Here is an 8,223-nt window from a genome sequence, read left to right as displayed (position 1 = left end):
GTTTACATCTAGAAAGTAAAATTCATGCCATGCTTCTGTTTGAAGTGTGAACTGTGGGTGTCCAAAGCACCCCTTCTGGAAGAGCCACCTTCAGTGAAGGAAAGCAGGCAAAAATGTTGCCTGTGACAGGCTGTTTGAAATGAGAGCATTTGGTTGTACCACACTTCGCTCATAAAAGCAACTTTTGAGGATATGGTGACCTTTGCATAGCCCTACCTAAATTAGGTCAGGTCATACACGGCGCTTTCTACAATAGCTTTCATCTGCCTTGCCTTTACACAGCACTGACATGTGCAGAGAAGAGCTTTGAATGGGAATTGAGTAAAACTGAAATACCCTGGTGAACCATTGTTTGGCCTAGAGCCTGAGTGGAGGCAATGCTCTTGACTCCATTTTGAAAGAAAATAGGACCTTGACTCTTAGCTCACCTAAACCTGAGATGGTAGTTAGTGGGAGGTGCTGCATGTCACAGAACCAGAGTAACTCATGATGTCCATCAACCTGATCTCCTGGACAAGCAGCGTCTTCAAATAACATTTGATGAAAGATATTTAACAATTATTAGCAAGTATAATGGATGGTGCCCTAGGGGTGGCTATACCAAGCCCCGTGATCTAGCAAGTCAAACACTATGCAGCTATTTAGATCAAGAAAGAGAAAATGTGAAACAAGTGCTTTTTGTTGCTGAATGCAAATAAAATCTTTTACATTTATTTCAGGTTTGCGTGTAAAACACATTACAACCTACCAAACATAATTTCTTCCTTTCTTTTTATTTTTTATTTTTTATTTTTGTGAATGCTATTAGATGTGTCTTGTAACCTAGAGGGTCTTCAGGGGCAGCTCACCTTTCAAGAACATCGGGACCCTGAGTATCATCACTGTAGGAGATGATCTTTCTCTCTGTGGGGATAAACTTCTCCAGCTGGTCAAAAATGAAGATAATATCCTAGATTGAAGGGAAAGATCTCTCTCTTCCCACTCCATTTCTTCAGAGGAAAGGAAGAGCTGAAAATTGCACTTGGAAGACGTTCAATTGAGCAGACGGTCAGCCATGCTCAGGAACCATTTGGATCAGATTTTTAGAACTATGCCAGAATGTACCTTCTGCAAAATCAGTAAAAAGAATAACACTGGAGCAGAGAGATTGCACAGCAATCTATAGAGACGCACCAAGTACAACCAGCAGTTAGGTGAAAGGCCACTATCATTTAGCAACTCACAAGTTCATAAATGGCAAATTTACAGAAATTTAATCCCTATCTACTCATCAGGGGATTTTACTGCAGACCAGAAGGAGCTAATTGGGAATAGGAGCAATGTATTTTAAAAAATAAAATGCGCTTCAGAAAACTCCTTTGAATTTCTAAAGAAAAAAAAAAAAGTAAAAGCACTAATTAAAAAAAGATGTTTCTTTAAAAATCAGCCACAGGTTTACAGTGTGGGAGCTGGCTAACTCATTTGAGTCTGTTCTATGTGTCTGGCCACTGGTTGGCAAACACAGTCCTTTACTCTATAAAAACTCTTTCTGTAACACTTTGAAATACTTGCCCAATCATTTTTAGTTCACTCGGGAGTCGTTATAATATCATTAGGTGGGATTATATCATTTGGTTTAATGTCGATGGCATTTCCATATTGTGTCCGGTGGTTTTATGATGTGGACAAATATTCCATAGAGGAATAGGCTGAGGCCATCGCATTTAAATTCTTTTCCTGAGTCACAGTTGGCAGAAATCCCCATCTCGAGACATCCAGGCTGCAAAACCCTCCTTGGAAGCAAAGGGGAGACCATACACAATTTTATGCAGTTTGTAGGATTGCTCCAATGGTTCAGCTAGAGCATGCTGAACACACCAAAGTGCATGAGTCAAACACCAAATGCAATGTCTACGTCTCCCTTCAGCGCAGCTATAAAGATAACATTGAACTACAAACCTGAGATCTCCTGATTTATAGTGGCCAACCAGACTGGGGACCTGACACAACACACTTTCACCTCTTCACACTGGAAGAGCATCTCTGACAGACATCTAAACTATATGCAAAGCTGGTAACGAGCTGAAGCCCTCAGATGTCTGATCACATGCACTTTCAGAGCCAAAACATTAAATACTTTCAACAGTAATAAGGCTCTAGAGAAAAGAAATCATCAACATTGGCAACCAGAAGGATGTCAGACTTCTTGTCACTTGAGATTAAAATGCCTTTGTACTACGGCCCTCATCACTGTTTCAAGAAAATGAGTAAATAACCCCTATTCTTACAAGGAGAGCAAGCAAAGCTTCGTAGTATTGGATTGCATAATTGCAGCGGATTACATACTTTCAACAGCAGTTTCGTTGCTGTCACTTATAATAGAAATTAAATATATGTGCCAATGGCCAAGGTAGCAGAAATCCAAGTTTCTCCATGTAGGAAAAAGTGTTTTGTTTTTAAAAAACGTACAGTTCACCTCAAGAAGAAAATGGTTTCCGTTGTCCAAAGCTGACCAGAATTATTTTAAGGAAAGTATATTGCAAAGTACAAAAAAAAATTAGAGAAAAAGAAAGAGCATGAAAAATTACTAGGACTTGATATTAATAATCACCTGCTTTATGGTAACAATAATATGAATTAGGACTAAACAGCTAAAAAATTATCTATAAAATATGTGTGGTGAAAAATCCATTTTATTGTTCCTAGAGAAGACTGCGTGTTTATGAAGCATGTGTTCTTGCTCATAAAATAATATCCATTATTAGACTGTTGTGTTAAAAATAGTTAGGCATAGTCTACAGTTAATTTGCTTGTAAAAATGGCCTCGAGGCTCTGATTTCAAAAAAAAGGCCTGTGCCTTTTTGGGGCATCTCTGTTCCATACTTTTGGCCCTCACCTGGGTGTTCAGGGTACCTAAGGCATCTGCTGTCTCCCTCTTTGGGATGATGGTAGAAGAAGGTGAACCCCCACTACAAGTACCATAAATCACAGAATCACAGTTGGAAAAGATCTATAAGATCACCAAGTCCATCCCAACCCATCTCACCATGCCCACTGACCACATCCCTCAGTGCCACATCTCCATGGTTCTTAAACACGTCCAGGGACAGTGACCTCAACACCTCCCTGGGCAACCTGTGCCAATACCTCACCAAATACTTTTCCCCCTTTTCTTATTGAAATAATTAAACAAAAAAGAGCAAGTTTCAGAAGTCTTGAAAGAATGTGATGTCTTCAAGGCCTCTTCCTTCTATCAAATTTGACTGAACGTAACCATCATTTTGAAACCAGAGAGAAGAAAACATAGTAGTTGGCCATAGGTACTTGGTCTCCTACAATCCTCATAATAAGATTTATTTCCTCAAAAACATAAACTGATTTTCCAGAAGACACAGATCAGGCAGGAGGAAGGTTTTAGGTGATCATACCTCTGTTGGAGGTGCAATGAGCTTTGCAGGCAGCCCTCTTGCCATGCTAGCCCTGGGGTTACCCAGACAGCCCAAGGAAGGGGTGAAGAGGGTTTCTCTCAGCTGGAACCTGGCCTGGGTGTGCTGCTCCAGGTGGAGAGTCTCAGTGAGACTGTAGGGAGACTCAAGCCTCTTTCTAGGCACCAGGAAACTTTTGGCCAGGGGAGAGCAGATGAGTCACATCTGCACAGTTTCTTGGCAAACAAGGGACCTGTAAAACTCTTCTTTCTCTTCGTTAGGCGTTCCTCATAAGGAAGATATATTTTCATGGGAATTTACAATTTTTTGCCCCTGAGAAAACTTCACTGTTTCCCTTAATCAAAAATGGTGTCATTTTTACCACTAAGCATCTCACTTCTTCCCATCTGGCCAAAAACACTCCGGTGAGACATGGGCTTGGAAGAACTTGCAAGCCTTGGAGGGCTCAATCCAGAGGACCAAGCTGACTCAGTTCCTTTATGGCTGTAGGCAGTGGGCTTGCCTATAAATGCAGATCCCTGTGTGGATGTAACTCCAGCACGTACAGTTCCTGGCAGATGCAGAGCAGAAGCCAAGAGACAGAGCAACTCTAAACTGCGCTTCTTCTTCTGGAACTGAGCAGTACAGACCTCAGTGGTGCTTGAGAGGTGGTGTGAACAGGTCTGGCTTTAGAAGGCACAAAGCCTCTGATCTACGTACTGAAAGTGATGGATTTAGTGGGAAAAGATCTTATCTTATCATCCATGCAGTATGGAAGAGCCACGTGAGCTGTCCCTGCAGCATTTCCCAGCACTGCTGTGTGACTGGAAGAATGCTGGGGTTGCAATGAGACAGGATGTTTAATTTTGGGCTTTGGTCCTCCCAGAGTTGAGTCTCCACATCTCAAACACGTCTGCTGATGATGACAGAAGCTGTGTGGCCTTGTAAAACCTCTATGGAGGCACAGTTTTTGAGTCTATTTGAGATGTATTTCATCTGTAGGGAAGCTACAGGGAAATTTGAAGAAGAGCTTGCTGAAATTGACCATTGAAATAGTTTTTCCATCATTAAAATGGAAGGAAATCTCAAGGAACAATGTCAGATTTTTAATTATTTCTGAAGAAATAAAATCCTGGTAATTGAAAGTGTTCAATTTGCCAATAAGGGAAACATTTCTCTACTTTTTTAACATGTGTAAAGGGAAAGTTCGCAGTCTGTCAGGCAGATATTTCGGGCAGTGTCCAGCAGGACAGCTTCTTCAGTTGCTGGAAAAAGAAATTGATGGATTTTTCTTCTTACAATAAATAATGTTTTTAGTTTGGGCACACTTGACTGTTGTGCGGAGGAGGGTGATTTTATGATCCCACACAGCAGCAGTAAAAACACTTCTATTTCCCTTTAAGTGTTTTGCTAATTCTCCCCTCCCTCCCCATTAGGATTTCAGCTGCAATTCCCAGTTCCAAACTCACATAGGATGGCCCTGGGAGTTAGAGAGACCTCTTATTCCAAGGTAAGTTACCAGCAAGTATTCTAGTGAGATTATTAACATTGGAAAGAATTTCACATGCTCTTATGAATGCTTACATGTATTTAAGGATCAGAGATTTTCATAAGGCACCCTTACTAGCGGAATAAGGCACAGTTCCCTAGCAGGAGGTCTGCTAGGAGAAGCTGTTTTGTAGCACCTGGCCTTGGAGCACTGGTGTCAGCATCTGCCATGGAGGAGCGAAGGCAGCCGAGAGCAAGAAATGCAGGGCAAGAAGTGCTGCACCTGCTTGTTCTGATAACCTGAGATAACCTGATAGTCCTACAAGCCAAAGATTATCAAATGAGGGGAACAGAAGTCAAGAGCCTATTAATCTGAAATGACAGGGAAAGAAAATCAGACTTTATGGCTTAGGGTTTATTGAATTGATACAGATCCTAATGCTTTCTAGCCCCATTCAAGTTCTTCAGGGATATAAGTTCCTTTGATTAGAAAATATCCAGGAAACAGCTGATTGTTTCTGTTGAAGAGAACTTCTGAGAAGCAGAGCCATGAGTTCCAGTAGGTTGTGCAAGAGGCATGGCTTCTTCTGTCGCTGGCTTACTGTTAGTGTTTTTGTTTTCCTGAGAACAAAACCCAGTCGTAATTAATGGTATCATTTTACACATTTCTTCCAAAGAACAAATCTAGCCTTCTTCCACTGCCTTCCCTTCCTCTTGTGTTGTTTCTGAGAAGAAGTGCACAATCAGACACTGTTAGGGGCTGCCCAGGGAGGTGAGGGAGTCACCATCCCTGGAAGTGTTCAAGAAACATATAAATGTTGAATGGAGTGACATGGTTTGGTAGGAAATATTGTTGATAGGTGAATGGTTGGATTGGATGAACCTGGAGGTCTTTTCCAACCTAGGATTCCATGAATAAAAACAGAAAGCTGCATTTTCAAAGCCCCCACTCAGTGTGGATGTGCACGTTTCAGATTGGTTTAAAAAATATACTTCCAGACATGTTCAGCTTCTGCCTTTCTGAGAGAAGACCTCTATCTGGATTTTGTCCCACATGAATGTGAGATGGAATGTAAGATGTATGGCAATGAGTGCTGGTGGACATGGGAGAGAGCTGAGCTGAGAAGGAGGAGGAGGAAGGTATGCTGTGATCAACAGAGAAATCTGCATGCTGGTGCTGACATGGCTGTATTTATAGCGAAGGGATGGGAGAGCACAGTAGGAGGCATATTTAATGTAGGGACAATGTGCTTGAGTTCCTTTCTCAACATTTTCTTCAGGAGACAGAACCTCCACAACAGGGAGCTGAGGCCCAAGAAATGACAGGGTTTAATTTGGTCTCTGATACTCAATCAGTGAATGCCCTCAGGCAAGTGACTTATCTTTTCTCTATCTAAACGTCTACATCAGTGAAACAGAGGCGAAAGTACTTTCCATAAGAGTGTCAGTGAGTTTAGCATAACTCATTAGTGTCTGCTTGGAGCTTTAAATCCTGCAGCAGAACATCCTTTGCAAACGCCGGTGGTTCATGCACTGCAGGGGTGACAGGCAGTAGAAAGTAAAGCCCAGAGCCCCGGTTTTGTGCTCGTTGACTGCTGTAGGCATTCAGCTGCTGTGTACACGTGGTGCCCAGTGTGGGTCCCCACCACTATGATCAGAGGATGCTCCCGCTGGGTGAGGCTGTGGCTGGGAGGGTGCCAGCAATGTCTCACTGAGAAACAAACAACCAATGAATCAGCCCTGATCGCTGCATTCAGCTAATGAAAATGCATGTAATTGATATTTTATAACTATATAGAAAAAGGATTTTTTTTAGGTCTTTAATGGTATTGATTGACGGAAGAAAGCCAGATAGATATCTCTAAGCTGCAGTGCTATAGGGCTAAAGTGCCTTTGAGTCAGGAAATGTATACTTGTTTAAAATTCACTTCAAATTTTCACATCATTTGCAGCTTTTAATGGCATTTTTGGTCCCTGACAATTAATCACGTAGCCACTGGAGTGAACTGATAGTCTCATTTCTGATCAATTATTGCTGTCAGCCTCCCTCCCCCATATTCTGCATGCTGACAGGTACCAGGGTCTGAAAGAGGATAACTGCAGAAGGCCCTGGATGGGCAGCAGAATGCTCTCCCCAAGGTGTTCCCTGATTCAGTACACTGGTCTTTTTCTTCAGTCAGGTTCCTTGCAGTTCATTCCATGTAACACTGTTTGGAATGGCCCAGTGGAGGGAATGTTGCTGTTTTAAAACCTATGCAGATACTGGTGTTTTGTGTTTGCTCTTCATGGAAATGATTTTTTGCTCTTGCACAGTCCATGAATGTTTTGTAACCAATGTGATTAGGAACTTTACATCTCTAATCCCTGCCATTCCATTGGCAGCAGGAGAGGTAGCTGGAACACAAGGAATGCAATCACATGGTCTGCTCCTTTGGCCATGGCATCACTCAGTGGGCAAAGCATCATGTAGAAGAAAAGAGTGAATTCTTTCCTATGAAACAGGAAGATTAAAGAGCTGGGGATCTGCACTGACAGGCTGCTACTGAGGAGAGAAAAGGAGAACCTGCGCTCTCTGTGCAGGCAACTCCAGCACGCAACGTGCATCCAGATGAGACTGAGTGAAAAGGAGACAAGAAAATGAACCCAGTGCAGCAAAGGCTGGTTAGAAAGCTAGTCAGAAGAGTCCTTAAGACAAAAGGTTTCTGTTGACTTTAATGGAGTTTGGATAGCCTGACAGTGTTGGCTTATGTTTGAGCATCCAGATATCGGGTTTGGTTGTTGTAAATAAGATTCTTTGCTGCAGGGTGAGAAACTGCAGCCATGCTTCCAGCAGTGAGGAGTGGAGCCAGCACCACTCTGGAGGTCCACTTTGCAATCTGTGCAGTGTATGAACACAAGGCTGCAAGTTGGTTTGTGTTTTTTTTTCCTTTCTTTCTCTTTCTTTTTCTCTCTTTCCCTCTTTCCCTCTTTCTCTCTTTCTCTTCCTCTCTTTTTCTCTTCCTCTTTTTTTCTTTCTTTCTTTCCTTCCTTTCTTCCTTGTTTCATTTCTTTCTTTCCATCCTTCCTTCTTTCCCCTCTCTCTTTCTCTCTTTCTCTCTTTCTCTCTTTCTCTCTTTCTCTCTTTCTCTCTTTCTCTCTTTCTCTCTTTCTCTCTTTCTCTCTTAGGATTTCAGCTGTTGCTTATTCCGAATTACTTTAAAAATGATCTTGATGTCCTTCCCATTTTCTCTTTTTCCACTCTCACTCACTGGAAGAACACATGAAAGATTCACCATTAAGCAAAAGGAGAAAATAAAAAGAGTAAAGGACGAGAAGTACAAGGAAGAACAGT

Source organism: Lagopus muta, chromosome 16, assembly GCF_023343835.1.
Source record: "Lagopus muta isolate bLagMut1 chromosome 16, bLagMut1 primary, whole genome shotgun sequence".
NCBI classification, from domain to species: domain Eukaryota; kingdom Metazoa; phylum Chordata; class Aves; order Galliformes; family Phasianidae; genus Lagopus; species Lagopus muta.
Note: the sequence above shows the minus strand (reverse complement) of the source record.